Source organism: Python bivittatus, unplaced genomic scaffold (genome assembly GCF_059951505.1).
Source record: "Python bivittatus isolate LINGU-HERP-01145 unplaced genomic scaffold, Pbiv_v1 ctg000960_np1212, whole genome shotgun sequence".
In the NCBI taxonomy this organism is placed as follows: Eukaryota; Metazoa; Chordata; class Lepidosauria; order Squamata; family Pythonidae; genus Python; species Python bivittatus.
In genome coordinates this window covers 2,923,084-2,947,131 of record NW_028277124.1, presented here as the reverse complement: position 1 = coordinate 2,947,131, position 24,048 = coordinate 2,923,084, and the positions used below count along the sequence as shown (strand labels likewise).

At 38.6% G+C, this 24,048-nt stretch overlaps 1 long non-coding RNA gene across 2 annotated transcripts in view; it reads right to left on the bottom strand.

The window, feature by feature from the left end:
• Positions 1–24,048, bottom strand: part of LOC148213612 (uncharacterized) — a 57,620-nt gene that overhangs the window by 4,232 nt on the left and 29,340 nt on the right. The window lies entirely within an intron of this gene.

The window sequence follows — 24,048 nt, the reverse complement described above, 5'->3', positions numbered from 1 at the left end:
AGTGTCTGTCGTGAGCAAATCGAATGAGCTCTGATTATATCAATAGTTTTCAACCAGTGTCCTGTGGTTATCAAAGTATCAAATAAATTTGTCCACTCTCTTCTTTGGAGTGTAAAAAAAAAACTTTAATTATCTAGCTACAGAGTATGGCAGGTCATTAATAAAAACTAGTTATCTGGCTGATGTTTTTTAGAGTTTTCCTATTATCAGTCTTTGATCTAAATAAATGTTTGGGAAATGGCCTTAAAATTAGTCCGGCTACTTTGACCTAATGGCTAAGAGTTATTTGAAAATAATAATAGTAAAACTAACAACTTTGCTAGATTTTACAGTACAATATTGAGGGCTTCACCTCAAAGCTTCCTCCTCCATCCACTGCAAGAATTGAATTATGGAGTTTGGTTGCACGTACATTGATGGATCTAACCAACCTGCAAATGCAGATAAGAGTGAAATAGCTTGATGGCTTTGTTCTCTGTAATGTATATTTACTCAGTCTCTTTGTTATGTATGCATTTTGTTTTATTTTATGTTATTACTTCCATGCCATGCAGATAGATGACAAATGTAAATAATAATAACAACAACAACAACAATAATAATTGCAAAAGGCAGCTTTACTTGGAACAGTTTATATCCTGCAACAATACCTTTAACACCATCAAACAACAACATCTGCCTATCCCAAGTCCTTGGGAAGGATTTGATAGGAGGATAAAAATGCCAAATCCAGTCTAAACATCTGGCTGACTGTGTGACCAACAACAAGAATAATAATAAAGTAATAGCACAAAAGAATGTTCCCTGCCACTATCAGGAGAGCATTTCCAAAGCCAGAATCTTTTCATTTCAATAAAGAGCATATGCTAATATCTAAGGACTCTTTCAGGATCAAATAATTTAATCACTCCAGTGAGAAGAGAAAAACATTTCTCTCCAATTTCATTACAACAATAATGGACATGATCTACCAGATTTAGTATGGCCATTGATTTCAAGGAAAAAGAATGTAATCCTATGTTCAATCAAGAGTGAATAATTCAAGTCCTCATAACTTTCTAATGGTTTCAGGATAGGGATGTTGGGTAAAATCGTAATATAAGGCTTAAGGGTTGAACCAGAAGTGGGCAACATTTTTCAGATCAAGGCCCACCTTTGGCCTTCCCAGCCTGGGTCAAAGGTATCACTCTAATGAGAAAAATAAGGCCAGAACAAAGAATGGAGGAAGACAAGGAGGAAATATGAGTTAAAATTTAATTTATGTACTAATGTTCTCTTTCTCTCATATTAAAATTAAAATTCAGGAATAACTTTTGGAAGGGTTCCCAGGGACTCCAAGTTCTAAGGGTCTGCATTCAGCCTTAGGGTCACAGGTTATACTCCCTTGGGTTAAATCTTTCTACACACTTACATACACTTTTGTGCCAGTTCAGATCAACCTCCACTGTTTATGTTTTGAGAAAGAAGAAAATACTGATAATTCCAAGTGCACATTTTAAGTCACATCTTTTTTGATCCATAGGCAAGCCATTCTTTCAACCTCACGCTCATACCTCCTCTTAATAATCAGTAACTGCAGTAAATTATTTAATTTGTACATTAAGGTTTAATCACTTTCACAGAATGGTTTCTCTCTACCACAGAGTTTATCAAAGATAAACCTTAAGTCACTTCCGTATCTCCATATCTCCATCGTATCCTCTCCACAATCTCTCAAAGGCAGAACTAACAAAGAGCAAACAAGCCACTGCCCCATCTGCATATACTGGGGGGGGGGGGGAATCCCCCATTTCCACTCCATACCAAAGGGAAATAAAGCAAATTGCTTGCCCATCCATATCCAGACCTTATCGTTACCTTATGTTGCATGTATCTGGTTGATGGTATGCAAAAAATAAAAATCCGAACAGTTTCTGTGAGGGAGAGCCGCAAAACCATGCAGCGTTCTTTCTTTTTTAAAGACCTTGCAGTGTCATAAATCTATAGCCTGGAAGCACATTGAGGCCAGAATTCTTGAAAACAGAAAATAGATACCCAAAAATCTCAGAGTCACAGCATTTCAAAGAAAACACTAATTTAGTGTACTTTCAGATATATTGCAGCCAAACTTGAAAAATCATCTCAGCTCTCAGACAAGCAGACATTGTAGGATCACAGAGGTCCAGAATTTCTTTTAAATGGGTATGCAGTCCTCTTGTGGAAGGATCCTTATTTTGTACCTTTTAACACAAAAATCCCACAAGTAAGTGTATCTTTAAAGTTTGCCTTTAAAAAAGTGCCATGTTCTTGCCAAAATTAACTGGTCCAATTGCATTGATTATAATGATGTGGATTAAGCACATATTTAAATGGATATTGTGAGGATGACATTCCCAATTCCTAGTGATATATCCTGGATTCGGGCACTTGGCAACCGGCGCACATTTACAAAGTGTCTCATGGTCACGTGATTGCCATTTGCAACTTTCACAGCCAGCTTCCAACAAGCAAAGTCAATGGGGAATCCAGCAGGAAGTTGCAAGTCATAATCATGTGATATCACACTTAACTACTCATGGTGATTCGCTTAACAACTGCAGCCAGAACTGACATTGTAAGCTAGCATGGTCACATGACATCATACTTAACAACTGCACTGCTTAGTGACAGAGTTGCCAGACCGAATTACGGCCGGTGAAGACTACCTATACTTGCTTTCCCCAACATCTGTTGCAGCTAATTATATTGTGAGGGTCTTGTTTAAACAGAAGTTTATTTAAACCAGATATTTGGAGACACTACACTCTACTGCATGGGAATTTAAAGAGAGATTTTTGTCAATCTATCGACATGGAATTTGAGCCAGTAACCTGCCTCCTAGATAATTAACTACTGGGTAGTAGCAAGAAGTGGGGTGCATATTTATAATATTGGTGTTGGCTATGGGATTATGTTTCTAGAACAGGAACTGTGAGCTAAGATGTTCCTGAGCAACAACATTCCTGAAATAGATATAACTGATATTCCAACAGTACCTGGAAATAGTAAAACTGCAGAACCAAACCCAAACAGAGGCAATTTGGTGAAGACACCAAAGAACAGTACAAATCATCCAAGAGGCTTTCCATGTGTAGTTGATCCTGGCATAAGGAAGCAAAGGCCATGTCTAGGTAGCTGCTGCCCTGAGTTGCAGAGGAGCCAGAATGGAGTAGCTGAAGAGTTCCAGGAGGTGGATGGGCTGCTGGTGAACGTATACAATGAAGAATGCAGTTAGCAGCAAAGTAACTAGAAGCCTTATCTATCTTGGAATGAGCCAATAGAGATAAGGATGAGAACCTGGTAGAGAAGCCCAATTTAGTAAATGTGAAGGGACATACAGTGAACATAGAGGGACATACAGTAACTCACAGCAAATGGTAATTTATCTACTGTGTGTGCAGCCCCTTTATGGACAGATTAGGAAGGCTGTAAAAATCCAGAATACCACTAGTGAAGATGTCAGTAAAGAATTAGTATTATATACCTGTTTGCTGCCATCTAGTGGTCTGTAATTTTGGAGCCCATATCTGATAGCCCTACTAATGGGTGGGATCCAAAAGCAACTCCTACTAATGGGTCTAACCTAGAAAGATAATTTGGGAATAAAAGGCATTTAGAAAATTACTTTTCATTTGTATACTCATTAGGTACCCAACAAACAAAGGTGGACAGAAGGAGACTTCTATTAATTAGAAAACCATTGGCACCTTTTCAAAAAAAGGAAGGAAATAAGTTGGTTATCGAGGAAAACCAACTATTTTGTTATATGTGGGAGAGGGGAAGATACATTTGAAGAAACAGAAGAGTCTGGGGTATCTGCAGGGTATGATTTAAAAAAAGTCAGCATGGCGGCCACCACAGTGCTTTGCCTGTTTTTAAGTACAGCAATGCATTTGATCATACTTTGGGGACACCCCTAAGAAGAACATGGCAAAAGTCAGATATATTTCACAGCTTTTCAAAGCATAATGCAAATGAGGAGGAGGAGGAGGAGGAGAAGGCCACATATGATTGTTGTAGACATGGTGCTTTTATAAAATGCTTGTATCAGTGTATTTTATTTTTAAATTTAAAAAATTGATACATTAGTTGTTTCTGAAATTTTCATTCATTTTTTTTTCCATACATCTATCCAGATAATATGTGGAATGTTTGAGGATCTTTAGAAAAGTGATTTTTAAACTTTTTATGAGCAGGTACACTGAGCTTTTAAAGGATATTTCCACTTTGATCTGCCTTGAGCAGAAATAAAGAAATCCTAATTAACTTCAGCTTCATCTATCACCCTGTCCCCACTGTGTACTTTATCTTACCACACAATTTTCCACTTAGCATTTTCTGAAATGTATATTTACCTTTACCATTACCCTTGCTTCTTTTAACTGCAGTGTCCAGAAAAGAATGATGGATATTAAACTGGGCCTTTGTGGCTTATTTGGCTCTTCTTCTATATCTGTAGGCTTTAATCACGTCTTATACACATACTCCCTAATGTAGAAGAGTTCCTTGCAGAGCAACTTCTTAGTTTCTGTCCTGTCACTCAATAGAATTCGGCTAATTACAGGGTCTCCTCTCTGGACTATTTCTGTCCTAGTATCTTCCCATATGTTGATTTCACATGACAACTGGGTTGATGCCAAATGAAATGTGGGAGAAGGGACAAACCAGCCTGGAGAAGTCCAGGTAGAATTCTGAAGTCAGACCCACCCTTTTCCTGCTGCAAGGTTCTGAGCAGCAAATGTTTCACTGTTGGCTGGTGATTTGCTGAAGGAGGATGACAGCAAAGGGGAGGAGGAATCACCTTGCCTATAGTGAGTGACACACTTACAGGTCAGGACAGCACCATCTGATAGGGATTCATAATAGATGGGGCAAGATGGGGCTTGGCTGTGGTTACAGCAAACGTTATGCAGGCATTCCTTTGTGCCAGTTCAAGAATCAATAGATAGCACCTGAATTCAGTAACACTTATTACCTATTATGCTCATTACTGAATACTAAGTACTTATTACGTCTTACAGTATCTGGTGAATAGCAGCTGCTACAAAGAAAGTTAGTTGAACTTTGACAATGATGAGAACTAAACCCATGTTTCAAGTACTATGTGCTTTCATCCACACTTTTTCTGCCTTCTACAAGGGAGACTGGTATTTTTGTTCTTGTAAAGCAGATCTACAAGAGCAGGCTAGGGGATGTAGGTGGGTCAAGAGAAGACTTGCTCTCCCTCTCTGTTCTTGACATTTTCTGTAAATTGAGGTACAACCTCTGAAAAGGCAGTAGGGTACTTTCAGTAGGAAACAGGAGGGCAAGAGGCCTACTACTTCCCACCCACACACACAGAGACACACAAACCATTGGGAGGATCAGGATACAAGTGAAGGCAATGTGCAGCGGAAAGTCTCTGTGGATGCTGGAATAAAAGAAGAGCCAACACTGCTTTGTGCAGGAAATCCTCAGTGATAACCGAAGTAATCTTTATTGATTGGTTGATAAAATTTCCTGCTTTACCGTCATTAAAAACAATCCCAAAGCAAGTTCATGTTGGGAGCTTTTATGTTCAGCTTGTATATATTTGCAGGTAAACCACAGAATATCATTGAAATTGCTACCGATCTGCTTCCGAGAACATTGAAAACGGAATGGTGCTGGTCCCCTGCATTTCTTCCATTTGGAAGTGGATTGCAAGCAGAGGCTAAAGGAGTGGGTATTTAAGGAGTGGATATTTAAAGAGAGGGTTTGAGCGCTTTGGCCATTCCACGAATGTAAGTCTGATTCCTATACGCTTCCCTCAATTTAAACTCATTCTCAAGATTTAAAAATGGAGCTAAAGCAAAATTTAATTCATAGGCCACACTTAAAACTGAGCTTACATTCAGCTTGGGCCAATAGCAATATCTCTTCATTCTGTTTACAAGCCAGTTTTTCCTTTAGCTAGGAATGCCCTATGACCTTTCTCAGGTTAGAAATATAGATTGGTTTAACCCCCTTATACCAATACTGGGTTTCCTGATGAGGTTTCTTGAGATCAAACAAGGTTTCCTGGTAGAACAGAACTGAAAAGAAACAAACAAAACCTGTGTATTTTCCAGAATGTCCTTCTTAAAATTTAGATCCTGTCCTTGGATTTCTCAGAAAGAGCTTTCGTGTTCCCAGGCAAAGCTGTTAAGTCACTCAGAAAGGACAGGCCTGCTCTTCTTCCAGAAAGAGCACATCTTTGCAGTCTTTGTATCCTTTCTGTTACTTTGAATTTGCTTGTTGCTACAGAAGAAGGCAGTGGTGGATCCCTTTTAACTGCATCCATCCTTGGAAAATGAAATCCTTGGACTACTTTCATTTTTTAAAAAAAATCAACAGAAGGTGCTTCAAATGGGCACCTATCTGTCTTCCTTAATAGTGTAAATAGTCTCCACAATTCTGCTTCCCACACCCTCCATGACATATATCTTATCCCCCTCTAATACACATGACAGAATGAACCTTAGTTTTTACCCCAATCTTGGAGCTGAAGAATGCGAAGGACCATCCTCATAGTTGTATTGCACTTTAGAGTTGTATGGGAAGCCTCTGCTACCCAACCAAACTATAAGAACAATTCTACACCACTCAAAGGCTAGGCTACAGGTCAAAGCTGGAGTTCCTGGGCTTTGAAAACTTTGGCAGCCTACCACCAAACAAGCTTCTGTATTGTTTCTCTTTTTTCCTATCCCACATTAATTACAGAATTAGGATTCCAACTTTTTCTTCCATTAAGATTAATTTGGTATGACAGTGCTATGCGTATAATAGTTAAAATGTCACATCATCTTGATATGATTTTAATTTGCATCCTAATTAACCACAGTCATTTTCATGTCTTAAGGTAGATATGAGAATTTAAAAGTCTGGGTTTGTGTCTTAGCTCAAATTATGCCTTTCTAACAGTACCCTTAGTACAATCATTTCCAAAATGATACCCTGCATACCCCAGATCACCAGTTAGTCTGCACATACTGGCTGGGTATGATAGACATTGTAGACCAACATCCTGCATATGAAGCTCCCTGACTGAGAAAAACTCTTGAGAACATGGAGAGAACAATAGCTCAAGGTAGCTCTTTTGTTTGACTCAAACAAGCAGTTGTTGTTTTTACCTCATGTAGGAGCCATAAAGGTAGATTCTGGGTCAGCTGGAATATGTGATTTTTCTTAAGCTGCACACAAGCTGCACAAGCACAAGGAAACAGAATTCTCAGTTGTATTACCTTGAGAGACAGTGATAACTTTTTGTTTTTGTTTTTGGCTGAAATCCATCCTAGTTCCTATGTACCTGATTCAGCAGTTTCCCTTTCTGAAGACATGTGGTTGATGAACCAATGTGTTTTTGTCTTGCCCATTACAAATTTATCTGTCTATATTATTTAGATATTTTCCAGATTTACAGCTAGTTGCAAAGAAATCATTTCTCATTTTACTATTACAATAACTCAATTCTCCATCCCTTGGCTGTAGTGTCTCTGTAATTAAACCGTAGTGCCAGCTACAGGATGCATCATACCAAGTGAAAAATGTTAGCTATTTCCACACTTCAGAGACCCAGCTGCTCGGAGCATTAAAATTTTACTTAAAACATAAATTTATTGCGTTGTGATTACCATGGATTATGTTGTTATAAATGAACTGCACTGTAAATTGCTGTTTTTAATTAAAATACAGGTTATTAGGAAAGGGAAGGGAATAAAGTGGGGAGAAGTTATGTTTCATGTAATTGCCTGCATACACAACAGTACCTGCAGAGGTAGCAAAAGACCCATTTAGTGTCAAAAACCCTCTTTAGAGTTCAGAGTACAAACATTCTCTTCAGAGACTTAAATGCAGATAAATGTCCTGATAAGAACCTATTCTATTCAAAAAGCCAAAGTAAAATAGGAAGGATGCAAGAGCAATGTCTCTGAAGCACATTTCTCATAGAATTTATTCATTGCTTCTTCCCTTCCAAGGTTTGAATTCCAAAGTTTATTCCTCATTGTTTCAGAAGTGCTGTGATAAAGCTTTCCATAAGGGTGACTAACCATTTGACATAGCAGGCACCATCACAGAGCGTCATGCAATGCTGTGATTGTCATTAAAAAAAATTCAGAAAACAGACAAGGTTTTCTCATCAGATGTCAAGCATTTTTGTTCTATAAAAAATAAAAATTGAGGATCATAGTAAATATGTGTAGCTGAGGGTTGTATTGTTGGAGTTTCCTAAATTTGGTTTTGGGGTTGGAAAATCCAACAAGATAGCAAGCTGCATTTAGGAGTGCTCCAAGCTTCTTGCTGACTCCTAGTTTCTAAAGTGCCTCATGTGGATTATGGAAATGAACATGGATTCCATGTGATCAAGAGGTAGCCTCTATCTGGACAAGCTGGATATGGATTTGATTTTATGCTGGATCCTGCTGGAATGAGTTGTTCAGAACTGGGAGCAAAACACCCCTTTTCTTATTAGATCTTTGTTAAGTTTGGTTAGCAAAATGTTGTGAACACAAAATGGTGGTCCCAATACAAATATCCAGTTGAGGGCAGCAGTTGTATTTACCACCAAAGCAAGGGATGGCTGCCACTTTAAACAGTGTTGGGAAAGGGCCTTCAGAAATAACCTGCTGCTGAAGAAAGAGGTTTTAAAACTATAATGGCAAATAACCTTTTAAGTTATTAGCATAAAAGTCCATGTATTTGCCTCATTTTCCAAAAAGCCCGGGTTATTTCTTTTTATGATCAGTTGTTTCTTTTGAATTTAAAAAAAAAACCCTCATCAATTAGAGTTGTATGATCATCACCCAAAATTTGTTTTTCCCTCCTCTGTCTTGACCCCACTAATCCCACTGACCAGAAATTCCTTGAGGAATAAGAAACAGCGACAGAAAAGGAGAATCAAATACTGTATAGTAGAAGATATCAAGGAAAGTAAGTTTCCCTGTATAATAATGTGGATCAAAAGTACGTACATAGAGCAAAAGTTGATTCCCAGCTTATGAGAATTAACACAGTTGCCAATATTTATACCATATACAGCTTCAGCGAGAAAATATTTTTTCTGTAAATCTTAAGCAAATTCCAGTTGGAACAAAGTGTAAGTATATTCAAGACAGAGACTCATTCTTGTTAGTTTTGTTTATCATACAGTATCTATCCCATCCAACTGTTAATCTTGCTTCTTTCTTTTATATTTCTTACTGTCACTTCTCTCAAAATAAAGGTTATAAATTTCCTGGGGAAGGAACCTATTTTCTTGTTTTGCTACTGCTAATGACATTTCATAGTGTGCTGAATAGAACACCATTATTCAGATATAGAAAAGAGCCAATTGATTATATGATTTGGCACAAAATGCTAGCAAGCCTAAGTTCCAAGGAAATTCCTCTCTGGCTTTAATATCCTCTGCATTTTTTTCAGTGTCATTAAAAAAAAAAAAAAAGAAGCTCTGAGTAGTTTATTCCAATCATAGTGGTGCTAAACAAGTTAATAGCATGCCAGCAGAGTTTTCTAGTTTTAGTTCAAATCCAGGCAATGCAGAACCATAGTTTTTGGAAGGATCTCCCAGTAATTTTCTGAATTCCTGTGAAGTTCTTACATTCTTCCATGATACCTGGAGATAGCCAAGATCTCCTCTTTTCTCCTTAACTATAGATCTGTTTTATACCCACCTTTTTCAATGTATTGGTTGAGCTCTATGGCAGATACTAATAGGAGCAGCCTCATTCCATTTCTTAAGTCCATTTTAAATTAATAAGCATTTCCCTTCTGGTTTTCTTAAAACTCAAAAGAGACCTCCCTGCATATTAATTTTAATGTTAAGTTGATGGATCAAATTATACCAAGCTCAGAATCAATTTTGCACATACTCATCAGGATATACCAAATCCCTTAGTAAGGATAACACAGAGAAAATGCATTTAGAGATGTGATAAGTCCAGGTCCATTATATTTCATTTTAAACAAAGACAAAGGGAAAGGAATACCCTTTTGAGATACTCTATCAGCCATTAAACAGAGACGCTGCATGTAGGGGGAGATTGATGGTTAGCATAGAGCCCTTTTCAGGATGACTCTCCCTAGGCAAATGGGAGAACTGCCTCTCCACGTTTTATCACCATGGATAGACAGAGATTCTTGGATTCTGTTACTCTTCCTCGGAAATCAGTTTGCAAGTTACCCTTTGATATCAATGAATATTTATATTTATATTTTCCAAGATTATTGGAACACTGGACTTTGAGGTATTTCCTTAAAATAACTCTTTTATGAAGAAGTCCAATGTTCCAATAATCCTGCATGAGGCAATTTCCTATGTTCACAGGAAACCACCCATAGGTTTTACAGTATTAAGTCCAGTTGACAGATTGTGCTAAGTCATACTTCAGTTGACTATGATAAACCACAATCAACTGGGTTCATATAATATGGTAAACCATTAATCAGGATTTACAAACCATAATGACTGAATTCACACACCATGCTAAGCCAAATCAAACATATTGCATCTTAGTTACTGTAATCTTCCTTCATGTAATAAACAAATCTGGGTGTATTTATAATTTTTTACTTTTTTGATGCCAAAATGAGTAGCCCTGATCTGTCCTTCAAAAGAAGATGATAAAAAAGTTAAAAAGATGTACATGATTTGTGCATGGTCCTTGAGACCAGTGGAATAGAAACTTTTATTGCTGATTCAATAAAGTGATGATCAGCAATGTGGTGTCCAAAGGTGTTAACTGATGCCCATTTACTTAGTTTAATATAAAATAAAATTTATTTATTTTTTATTTTATTTAATAGACTTGTCCCCGCCCATCTCCCCACAACGGGGGATCTGGGTGGCGTACAACAACTAAAATCAAAAATACGTAATTAAAAGTTATAAAAACCACACCAACAAAGATAAAAAGGCTAAAAAATCCAAGAGGCCGATAGGGGCCACACCAGGCCGCTAAGGGGCCAGCCAACCCCATTTCTGACAACCTCCCTCCCCGCCCCAGGCCAGATGGCAGAGCCAGGTCTTCAAATTCCTCCAAAAGGCCTGGAGTGAGGGGGCCTGTCTCCCCTCCGGGGGCAAGATGTTCCAAAGGCCAGGGGCTACAGCAGAGAAGGCCCGCCTTCTGGATCCCACTAATCGAAGTTCTTTTACCGCGGGGATCCGGAATATGCCCTCTCTGTGAGATTTGTAAAGATGGTTTAAATCTTGTTATACAGCCAAATCACACAATCTTAATAAAAAAATAATTAAATTTTGCATGAATGGATAGTTCTTTTTTATTTTTTTTAGTACTCGTGACATCATATAAATTAGTGCAGTAGTGCCTACCAGCCAAAAACATTGCTTGACCCTTGCATTATATCCTTTGTTAGAAGCTTAATCAGAGCCTAAGATTTAGAGGTAAAAGATTATGTAATAGTAGGAGCTCATGAATTAGCGCTTAGTACTGAACTGAAGATATTTTCTGCCCATGACTTGTCCTCAGCATAACTGAATGCCAGTGTGGTATAGTGTCAGTGTTTTAAGATGTTGGACTAGGACTGGGGAGTCCCAGGTTCAAGTCCCTCTTCAGCTACTGAAATTCATTGGTCATTCTTGGCCAGGGTCTCTGCCTCTCACCCCAGCCTACCTCACAGGGCTGTTGCTTTGCAGATAGAATGACAAGATATTCTTACAAGAGAGAGGTCTCCACCGTTTCAGAGCCAATGAGCAGATGTGACATTCTGAGAACACTTCCCAAGCATCTTCACAAAATAGCTGCTATGGAAGATACAGCCAGTCACAAAACACCGTTTACAAGAAGGCAGATTACTCCTCTACCCTCCTAACCTCTGGGACATGTTCTCTAGTCTCTCAGTTTACTCTTGTCTTTTTCCTTGGCAGGCTGGCAACTTTCAAAACAAAGTTGCAGGCACCTACCATTCTGATTTCCTAAGAATGATGGAAGTATGCTAATTTCTCATATACTTTTTTTTTAATAAAACAAATTCGAAATAAAAATAAAGCAAGTGGAGCAGACATTAAGACAGTTGTGGCAAGGCACTTTGGCACTTATGTGTACAATCTAGGTAGTGAACTTTCCTGGCAGAATTCGTACACTAAAAGAAACTTTTTGCCAATTGTTATTTGTTCTGATGGGCTTTTGCTTTGAGCAGCAGACAGCAGATAGTTTCAGCCATTGAACAAAGCCAAGATATGGTTTATTAGAGTTTGTTTAGCAGCATATTGTATAAACCTAACCAATGTGCTCTATTATGCAAATGTTCTTGTTTATCCAATAAACCATGATTAAACAAATTGTGATTGCATGCAATGTGTGAAGCAAGTTACTGTTGTCATTTGATGTTCACTCTCCATTCTGTTTCTTTTATAATTTTTTTTTTAATGGCACTGTGATTTTTATAACTGCAAGCCTCCCTGACTAACGCCCTTTCAAAGGACTACAGTTGAGGACTGATGGTGGCTTTGGAAGCTCTGAACAGATTAATTGACCCATATGGCAAATCACATTTTTATTTCTTTTATTTGTTTAGGTTCCCTGACTCCCAAATACACACATACTCCATGTGCGCTTTTGGTAATCTGGCAGCGTGGATATGCCTCTGTCTTACATCTTAATCTTTTAACCACTATCTACAAATGAGCAATAATTTGTCTTTCTCTCTTACATAGCTTCCCTGTAGTCCTTTAAACAGTTCAAATAAAAAACATTCCCAACTCAACTTAACTTAACAGGTTAGGTTAAGCTGAGAGGTATTGGTTTTGCTGGAGCAAACTTTGCTGCTGCTAAGCAGAAATTTAATCTGTATCTCTCCTAGCCATAGTCAGTATCTTTTTAAAAAAAATTTTGTGCACGTAGGAAGACGTACACAGACACAGATTTCTTTTTAAAGATTGCAGGGGTGGAGAGAGAAATACCTTCTGCAGACACTCACTCAGGAATGCTGGTCTTGAAATCAATTATTTCTTGAGGGGATACCCTAGGCATGCTACGGGAAAGTTATTCTGTCAGAACTAATTAGGCACGCTTCCATAACTCATGGTATACATTTCATAAGTCTCCCAGGAACTTTCCAAGATATCCCACTTTTTTTTTTGTTTTTTTTGGAAATAAAAAGAAATAAAGCATATATAGATAAGGCTACCTTCTCGGGGCTGCAAAAATTCAAATGACCACAAAATGGCAACAATGAGGTACAGAAAATTCCTACTCTTTGCTGCCACCGACTGATCATCCACATTTTCAACCCAGATACAGCAGCATTAAATGCAAAGTCTTTATTTGATGTCAGTGAGCTGACAGACCAGCAGTATGTTGTAGTGGTTAAAGAGAAACAAAGGGAAGACTTGCTACCAAGGCAACAGTCGGATTCATGAACCTTGAGCCCAGGCCCAGGGAGTAATTTGAGAAAATGCCTCAGACAGCCTCCCCCCGACCCCAATCCTCATGAAGAGAATTTGCAAGATAGCTGTTCTAATAAAAGTAGCTTAGATCTGCACTGCTTGATAGGGCTGACATATCTGCAGCAAATTAAAGATGCCAAAATGACATGAGTGCAGTGACACCATCACGTATATGTAGCAATGATGTACTTGTGTCCCTACATCTGAGGCAAGTCCACAAGACAGGATGTTTGGGTGATGACATCATCACATACATTTTGCCATTTGATTGCCCTTATTCCCCTGGGAATGCCCACATAATAGCCAATGATGGTCCTAACATGCTATAAATATCAAATTATGGAAAAGAAATCTTTCAATAGGTTCGGGTGGCTGAATTTTTGTAAAAAAAGATTTTGTTTCATTTAGAAGTGAACTTATTCAGGAAATAACAAAAGCAGAATTGTGGTATACAATTCAGTGGCTTAAAATATGTTCAAAGAAACCCTGACAATTATTTATAGAAAACTTTCCCCATGCACTACTCACCCATAGGAATGTTTCTGTAGGCCCTAAAGGAATCTGATGATATAAGGGTTAGAAAACTAAATAAATTAAACAAGTAATCAACAAGGTTGATTGTGACTGTTTCTTTGGATATTGCCTTCTAACATAACTGTACAAATTGATCTTAAGATACTTTGCAGTGATCTTGAATTCTGCACTCTCTAATTCTGAATTTTCTATTTCAACTACAGAATGAAGAAATTGAATATCAGCTGAAATCACACAGCGACCATTCAGAAGTACTAGGTGCGGAGTTATGAATTCCAGTGGAGTTCAATCATCTCTCTAGGTGGAGGACCTGGGGGAATTCACACAAAAGTTAGATACTGATAGAGTCCAACTGAGAGGGGCCCAAGCAGGGCTCTTTGATGACAAAGGTAAGCCCTGCCTAAGCCTATCTCAACAGAATGGGGATGGAGAAGAAAAGAAGAGCCTCCTTTTTTTTCAGCTGCTAAAAGAACATGGAGAAAAGAGAGTCAAGGGGCCCAACCATGATTCATTTAGAGCAGGAACTAGTCCTGGTGACTGATACTTTAAGGGCTTTCTTGAAAGACCTGGAGGGGATGGAAGCAGAAGCAAAAAGACTTTAAAGAAGAGTAAGTCTCAAAATATATATGATCAACCTAGGTGGGCAATGAAAAGGTAAGTGAGATCTAGCCCTCAGTTTCTGTCCGCAGGTTGTCTGAATACATCACAGGGACACTAGAATGTCACAAGCCTAGCTCAAGACACCTACGAGTTTGTTTGAACTTTTGGGGGCTTATCTTTTGCATTAAAAAAAAAAAAGCACAGTTGCCGAAAGTACCTTATGCGACACAATACTACTCCAGTACAGTCATACAATTACAATAAAAACCAAAGCAGCAATAGTATATGTTGCTGTACTTCCTCAGAACACATACCTGTGCATGTCTGCACTGAGGCCTTCCCTCTCAGGGATGATCTGACTGAAGAGTAGGCCCACAAGGTGATAGGTTAAGGAAGGGGAACTTGTGGCCCTCCAGGTGTTACTGAATTACAATTCCCAGCATCCTTCATCAATCACCATCATAGGGCTGATGGGAGCTATTATTCAACAACATCTGGAATGCCACAGCTCGCCATTCTGGAACAGGCAGTCGTTCGTGTGTTCCAATAGCAAGCTGTGAAGGATTTAAAGGCAAGCACAAGCACTTTGAAGCAGGCCCACAAATGGACAAAGAGCCCATACAGTTTCTCAAGTGCAAAATATTTTGGCTACTCTTATGCCTCTGTAGGCCATTACAAATATCCCACGTCAGTTCTTATATTTCAGACTCAGAATGACCAGGGAACGAAAAGAATGAAAATCCTATCAGTGTTGCTACAGCTGTTCCCAGCATCATCCTGAAACATCCTGTGGTAAAGTCTCCTTTGAGTCAGATTCAACTCCTGGTGATTTCATAGACAGATTCATGTAATTTTCTTAGCAAAAATATCAAAACCTTTGCCCACTGCCTTCCACCATTAATTGTTGTTGTTGTGGACTTTATAATCTATTTAAGACCTGGTATTTCTTTGTGGTTTCCAGTCTGAGTCCTGACCAAGTCCACTTCTTATTTTTTTTTTCCCCAGGAACAGCTCAGTAGAAAGCAGGTGGGACCAGATTTGCACAAATCCTCCTGTGAGTTAGTACAATGTATAAACCCACTGATTACAGTCATCAGGGTAAAGAAGAGGTTTAGCAAACATACACAGCACCCACAATATTCCTAATCTGAGCTCTTTACATTATTCCACATAACCAAATGATTTCATTCTATTCTTGTAGTGCAAAGTGATTAGTTGTTCTAGTGAGAATATACCTTTCATTCCAGAACTTGCACAAACCATCTTGATCTTCATTTGAGAAGATCAAGTATTTAGTGCATACTTGTGCACAAGATGGAGATGTGTTGAGCTGCAGTTCTTATCATACTAATAGTACAATACATCTAAAAAGCACAAGGTTAGAGAAGAGTAACATAGAGACACCCTGGCTATGTTCTCATTCTCCATCTTGTTACTAAATTAATCCGTTTTCCAGATTTGCACAATATATTAAACCCACCAATGTGACCAATGAGCTGGGTTCACCCAATACAATATTCCTCCACCCCCACCCCCAAGAAAACCACTACGGTTAGTTTCCCAGGCTGTGTCCTCGGGATATGTTTACATGTTAACAGCCACTAAGTCCTGGCCTTGTATTGGTACAAAAGTTCACTGCCCTGCACAAATATCCTGCCATAATATAGTAAGAGGTTTGCTCATTTTTAAGCATTTCGATGGAGTTTATCATAAGGATTTTGTCTCGAGTCTATTAGGAAAGTCCTTTGATTTCATTCAGTGAGCAATAGATTACACCTTTGGTGTAATGCAATGCAAGGTTGACTTATATGTGATTCCTACATATTGCTTCCAGAGGATTGAACATCCCAATGGTCAATGTTTCAAAAAGTAATTTTACTCATAATTTGCATAAAGATCTGAACGTACTGGGAAAAAAATCTGTGCACACTCAGGTTGCAGTTCTATGCACATGTATTTGGAAGTGCCTTCCACTGAGTGCAATGGGGCTTATTTCTGAGTAAACATATGTACACTTAATTGCAAGGCTCTAGTCCTGAATACATTTGCTATTAACTGACTGGGATTTTTTTCACACTAAATGAGTATATCAGTCCATGTTACAGGTGTCAACAAAAAGATTATCAATATTTTTCCTTTCTGTGTGACAGTCTTTTACAAAACACTTTGGAGTGCTTCTGAAACAGTCAAAATGACAGGATGAATCTTTTCTACCAAGAGAGCCTGGGAATGTTTTTGGTGTTTTACTACTGTATCTTCTAGAGAGCACGTAATTGGAGTGGGATGTCCTCCAGCACAATCACCCTTTGAATAAACGGCAGTGCATGACGACTGCACCCTTAGATTCTTGCCCTTCTCCCTCTTACTTAATGGGATTTGTACCCTGGCAGAAACATGACCATCATGCAGCATACTTGGGCTTCCTCTGCTCCGAACCGTTTAAAACAAAGATACACTCTACTCAGTCCCATCTTCACTTTCACTCCCCAGACACAGAATTACAATCAATTCTCAAAGCAACAGCTCCACCCTTTGTTTGCTGAAAACAATGCAGTATAGGAAGGAAGGAAGGAAGGAAGGAAGGAAGGAAGGAAGGAAGGAAGGAAGGAAGGAAGGAAGGAAGGAAGGAAGGAAGGAAGGAAGGAAGGAAGGAAGGAAGGAAGGAAGGAAGGAAGGAAATGGGACAAGCTTTAGAATTAGTTCGTTCAATTTGTGGTAGACATTTTTAAAAGCATATATGCATTGAAATCTTGCTACTTGCCAAAGAGAGAGATATAGTGTGGTCTCTTTGCTTTTGTTTTAGTGTGTTATGTGAATAAAGAGACCGTGGTTTGTAAACAGTGGTTGTGGCATAATGCCATGTGAACCAGTTAGGCATCATTTAATAATCATGGTCAAACAAACTATGGCTTAATGCAATTTGTGAAGTCAGCCTTTGCTTGCTTTCACATATCACGCTAACTCTTCATGTGATTTGTTTGACTTTGGCTTAGCATTATGTACAAGATCATTCTCTGCAGCTTCTTTAACAAACAGTGGCTTTGTTTGATATTTGAACTTAGTTCACCCCTGACCTCTCTTTCTCCTCTACTCCAGAAGACGTGTGCTTTTTTTAAAGTGCAAAATATGCTGCCACCTTCTCCAGGTTTAATGCCAGTTATGGACTGCAAAAATCTGGACAACCACCAGATGGCCACAAAGGATTGAAGTTTTGCTGCTCTCTGTGCAATTCCTTCCTTTTCCTTTGTTTTTGTTTTGGTGCCTTCGGTCAGTGTTGACTCCTGGCGACTGCCTGGACAAGTCCCTGCAGTTTTCTTGGCAAGATTTAGGAAGGGGTTTTCCCTTGCGTCCTTCCTAGGGCTGAGAGAGAGTGACTGGCCCAAGGTCATCCAGCTGGCTTCGTGCCTAAGGCGGGACTAGAAGTCACAGTCTCCAGGTTTCGAGTCTGATGCCTTAAGCACTACACCACACTGGCTCTCTTTTCTTCAATTGAAAACATTAATATACGTCCCTTCTTACAATGGCCTGACATTGAGTGTTTGGGTGAACAATTAAGGGATAATCGTGATCAACCCCCAGCTGACAGGATCTGGGAAAGGAAGAAGATTTCATTCAAAGTTCAGTAACCCCATAGAACTGCTATAGACTGCAGTGCTACAGTTATGTACTAGAAGCTCAGTGTAAAATTGTCATATTTCTTTCACTTAATGTCATGGAGCACCTGCAGAAGGACATTATCCAATTGTTGCTATTTGATATATATATTTGCTGTGGTTTGTTTGATTTTTTTTTCACACCCAAGTTCAACTTTTTTCATAGAGGACAAGTACTGTCTGCCCAGGCTACAGCAGATGCTTTAGGGTTATTTATCAATCTGTTGTAAGGGTGCAATTCGAAACGGGCAGTGATGTACAAGGGAAGTGAACTAAACACAACTTGGCAGGCATTCATTTAACCTTTGTCATAGTTGTCCTTTCATGATCACAGTCGTGGTTTTTTTAATTGGTCTTTTATTATCACTAAGAACTAATATAGAAAAAACATATAGCTACAGTAAGCCTGTTGATAACTAGTTTTTGCTTGTTTACATAACTGGTTTTAAGCTTCTTTATCTTTGTACTAATTTTGATTTAGTTATATGAAGAAATTGGCCTTAATGAATATATATATTTTAAAAATCTGTGCAGTTTTATGTGCATCCCAGTCTCATTTGCATTAGATCATTGCATCTATACATTAGTGCTAACATGCTAGGTGTCAGTTGGTTTATGTGTAATGGTTGAATGGCTCAGTTTAAATATCTTCATAATGCTTATACACAACTCCAGTTTTAAATCAGCTCATAGTTACAACACTCAGTTTCATTTAGGCTGTAATTGTATACCCACAAACCTTTTGACAGAGCTCCATATGAAGTTGGCTTTTGTAGATATGTACAGGCTGAACATTTCAGTTGCAATTCTTATATCCTGTTATCTTGGAACAAGTCCCACTGACTTCAGAGTAGCTTACTTATGAGTAGTCCAAACAGGATTTGGTTTGGGGTGTGTGTGTGTGTGTGTATGTGTATCTGTGTGTGTATGTATTAGTTAATTATTAAGAGATATATAACAAGAACTTCCATTCTGCATTCTCTGTAACCATGGAACAGGATTCTTACCTGAATTAACAGCAGAATTCTAGCTTGTCAGGAATCTTTGGAGTGACTCCATTGTAAGAAAAGTTCCAAACGTGTCTGTTAGATCATTTTAAGAATATTTTTACATAGGTCTTCTTGTAATGATATCTCAAGATCAGATATTCACTTAACAGAGGTTTCATGTTAAGTTATGTCTATATTAACTTGCATTTACATAGAAAAGCATACATGCTCAAGGGAAAATTTGAGCGTGGTATGTATGGTGTTTCTGCTGGATCCTTTCACCTAAATGGTTAGATAATGTAGATACTGCCAAAATGTTGTTCTAGTAACCCTGAGACTCTTACATGATTTTAAATATTGATACTCACTTTTACAAATTGGTTTTGCTAAGTTAAAAATTCAGATGAAGCCCATTGCTTCTTGTTTGTTTAGCTGGAATTATAGGGTTAGATTATTAAATCACCCAGGCCTCTTGTATGTCTGAAAAGCCAGGTCTTTAGAGCTTTTCTGAAGGCAGCAAGATCAGAGCCAGAGAAAGTAGAGAAAGTAGAAATGCAACTCCACTTCCAGAAAGTAGAGTCAGCAACAGAGAAAGCACTTATTGTTACTTTATTCCTAATTTTGACATTTGAGTTTCTTCATTATGTGAGACTTGCATGACTTTTTGGATCAAAGCCCAGGATACTGTATTGCCTAAATTCTGCATTGTGCAGGTTGCCATAATTATGGAGATTATGATGATAGAGTATACTCAATGCAACCCATCTAGATAGATCCTGTATCTAGCTAATATTGTTGGCTAATCCTATGTGCTATGCAAAGTTGCTGAAACAAATGAGTTTAAGTATGCTGAACTTTGCATTGGATTGTGGCCAAGTCCCACTTACTAATCAACTAAAGCTACCATCCTAAGCACATGTACTAAGGATAGGACTTATTGAACACAATAGGACTTATTTCTGAGTAACTCTGCATTCATTGTACTACAAATTAAGCCTATTAAAGCTTTCAGCCTGACTTCCCAGACATTTCAGAGCTAACAACTTGCTTTTGCTCTTGGCTGTGTTCCAGGCATTGAAAAATTCTGAGTCATTGAGAAGTATAATTTTTGTTCAAAATAAAGTGTTTCCCCCTTGGTAGAACAATCAGCCAAATCAGCTGATTTGTTAGCCTCTGTAAACCCTTTTTCACAGCCACTTCCTTGAGCTGATCCCTCTCTGGCTTTCGTGATGCTTTCCAACATGCTGCAAACCGCTATATCAAAAAGCTGAAGGTGCAGGCCGTGGTTTCTTGTCAGATAAAACAGTGTTTGGCCGACAGTTGGCAGCCACCGGAGCCTCTACCATCCTTCAACGTTCTGACAAGCCCAGCAACCTTTCATTAGACCACAGCCTGCAAGCTTTTTTTAGGACAGAAGATCAACAACTAATCTAACTACACTTACAGCACGTTTGTCACTTCAGGAGTGCTTGGGATCACATCCTGCCTAATTGTGCTGAGGTATAAAACTTTTGGTGGACACCAAGTTGCCTGACCCTTACTAAGAGGTGTTTTGGATTATATACCCTTAACTTCCTCTCTAGAAAATGTGATATTTCTTTCTCCCCTCATTTTTTCCCCTTACAATAGCATCCCTCTGTGAGTATGAACCCCAAACTGCCACTCTTTCTCTGGGCTGATAAAATCATACACAGAATGCTTTTTCCTCCCCATCTTTTTCTTACTTGATCGCTTGTTGCGTAAACATAGTTCATAAGCAGATGCCAACTTTAAGTAAGATTTAAAAATGCATAAGGTAGATTCTTCTTTTAAAATGGTGAAACATTAATAAAACAGCAAGTAACATTTTACCATTTCAATTATAATGATGGAAAAGAGCTTTTCTCCTTGCGGTGTGGATGCTTTCTTGATGTCTTCAAGAAAAAAAGCAACTGTACGGACCATAAAGGATGCCGGGGGGTGGGGGAGTCACTTTTCCCTTCTATCATATATTGCTCTGTGAAAAATGTTCCCCACACTCAACATCCCTCAAGAAGTTATTCCTCATCTCACACCCTCATTAATTTTTCCAGAATTAGATGTTGTTCCTACAGACACTTGAAAATGCAGCTTTAATAATTTTTATAATCTATTATTTATTCAAAACCAAAGAATAACATTGGATTATAACATTTATTAAACACACTAAATAAATTTGGTCCCATCTGCAAGCACTAACATACACTCAAAGAGAATTACGTACACTATAGTAAGTGTAAGATTAATTTATTTGAAAACTTGAAGGTATACATTTCCCAAATGGGGCCTTAGAAGCAACATATACTGTACTTAAAATGAAAACATCACAAAAGTACTAAATTGGCTTAAAGATCAGTTTAGTCTATTAACATTAAAAAAAAAAAAAAACTTCCCCATATTTTCCAGAAATGTGTGCACTTCCACCTATTGTCCATTGATTTATTTACTTCACTTTTTATGCCACTTAATTCCCACAAGCTCTGAGTAATTTACAGCAACCAACACGATACAGGATTAAAACCACTGTATTAAAACAATACAACCACTGACAAGCCACCAACCTGATGCACCACCACGAGGAGCAAAATAATAGTCACTTGTCCTCAAATGCTCTCCTAAACTGCCATGTTTCCACTGCTCTTCAGAAGCAAACTTCAATCCAAATATCCAGGGCCAGGTTGTTTCACAGAAGGAGGGCCATCATCAGAAAGGCTGGACAATGGGAATCCTGTAGATGGCCCTCAGCAGAGGAACGCTCAGCAAGTACTCTCCACCTGATTATACTGGGTAGACAGATTCATACTGGAAAAGGTGGTATCAGAGGTATCCCTGAACCTGGACCACCACCTTTAATTGCATCCAGAAGCTGACAGCCCCTGCTGTAGTGGTGTTGTATGAATGCACCCATAATTACCCAAGGCACTACGTGCTGAGTCAGGTAAAGCTTCCAAGGAGCCTTCAAGGGCAATCCCATGTAAAGCAAGGGGTAATAGTCCAGACGTGAAGTGACAAGGACATAAGTGACTGCCAGTAAAGTTTCCTGTTCCAGAAATACCTATAACTGGGGCAGAAATACTCTTGGCCAGGGCTTCTATTTGTTGCTCAAGCAGTAACCATGAATCCAGGAGGACCCTCAAACTGTGAGCCAAAGCTGTCCCTGGAGCACAACCCTATGCAGAGCTAAAGATGGACTGTCTCCATCCATACTGTCTTCCTGGGATTCAGCTTTGCCCTGTTTTTCCCCATTCATACCCTGTCAGTCTCCAGGCACTGGTTCAGGTCCCCCACGACATCTCCTGCCTCACTCAACATGGAGATATATAATGGATAATAAGCAGTAATGGCAAAATTAACAGCATGTATTCCCAACAAAAGTTTAACCAAATTTAAGCAAGAATGGCTTCCATATACGTATGCTACCTCTTATGCAGCAGGACAAATGTTAAGTATTTAGAGTATGGTTTTTATGGTTTTCAAAGGGAGAACAAATTGACCAAAAACTGAAATCAGAAACACATGAAAACAAATGTTTATAAATATTGTATATCAGTTGGAGTACAACAACAGGAAAGTTAGAAATGAAATATTTATTTATAATGTTTTTAGAAGCTTTTCTTCTATATACATGTGTGTGTGTGTATATCTTTAAGTAACAAGACAGTGGAGATTTTGACACTCAGCTTAGAGATTCAAATCCTTTCTAGTATTGTTAAAAGAATTCAGTGTACTTTCTTTCTTCTTATCAAACTATATACTGAACATTAACTGTGCAACCTTCGGAACTCCTTTGTCTGCATAATGTTACTGTATTATATTTCTGCATCCATTATTCCTTTTCCTACACACACACACACACACACAGAGTTTGGCTTGTTTGTTCTCATTTATTTTTCTTCTAAAATCTTTAAAATCATTAGTAATAAATAAATAAATGGGGGAAAAAAGAGATATACACCAGAGCATCACCTGCATATTGATGACTCCTTACCCTTTGCAGGCAAGTTACCTATTTCAGAAGCTTCTTGTAAATGCTACAGAGCTAGGGGGAAAGGGCCAGGCCTAGAGGCACCCACAGGCACAACCTCTCTTCCCCACTGGCTGGGACCAGCCACTTAGAAAGGAGAACCATTGCAAAACAGTGCGCTCGCCCCCCCCCGCCCCCTGTGTTCATTAATGTGGTTCTGGTTTAGAAGCATCTAGGTTTTTTTTAAAAAATGTGTCAGATTGTAAGGAGCTAATTCAGTTCCCTGTTACGACTCGAATTGCTGCTTGCGCAGGCAACATTCTTTCGAAGCCTGTGGCGCCCTCTATTGGCCGCTCTTTGAAATCAGGAAGTTGGATAGGCTTTGGGATACACATGAGGGGTATCAGATCCATCTCCTCTTTTAACAGTGGCTCAACTTGTATGGACAGCTAATTACCCTCAAAAGTGAATTCGGGCACAGAGTCAGGATAACACAAGAATAATGAAAGGTAAAGCCCACTGAGTGCAATAGTATTACTATTGCCCAGTATACCCTGGGGAGTCTACTTCTGAGATAAAATATAAACCATGAACTTTCTGGTTCATAGATCAATTTTTCAGGTTGCTTGCACACTGGATTCCTTCTACATTGGTTAAAAAAAAAATCTGACAATGCACTTCCCAATATAAAAATCCTGCTTTTCATTGCCATTGCATATTTAGTGGGTACTTTCCTTGATATTCTGTTCGTATCACCGTGTTTGGTTCTTTCCTGTTCACTTCTGGCCGTGACACTAGGTCTGAATATGTCCTTCACTAGTCACTTCCTTATGAGGAGGAAAATAAATTGCTAGCTTGCTTTTTTCCACT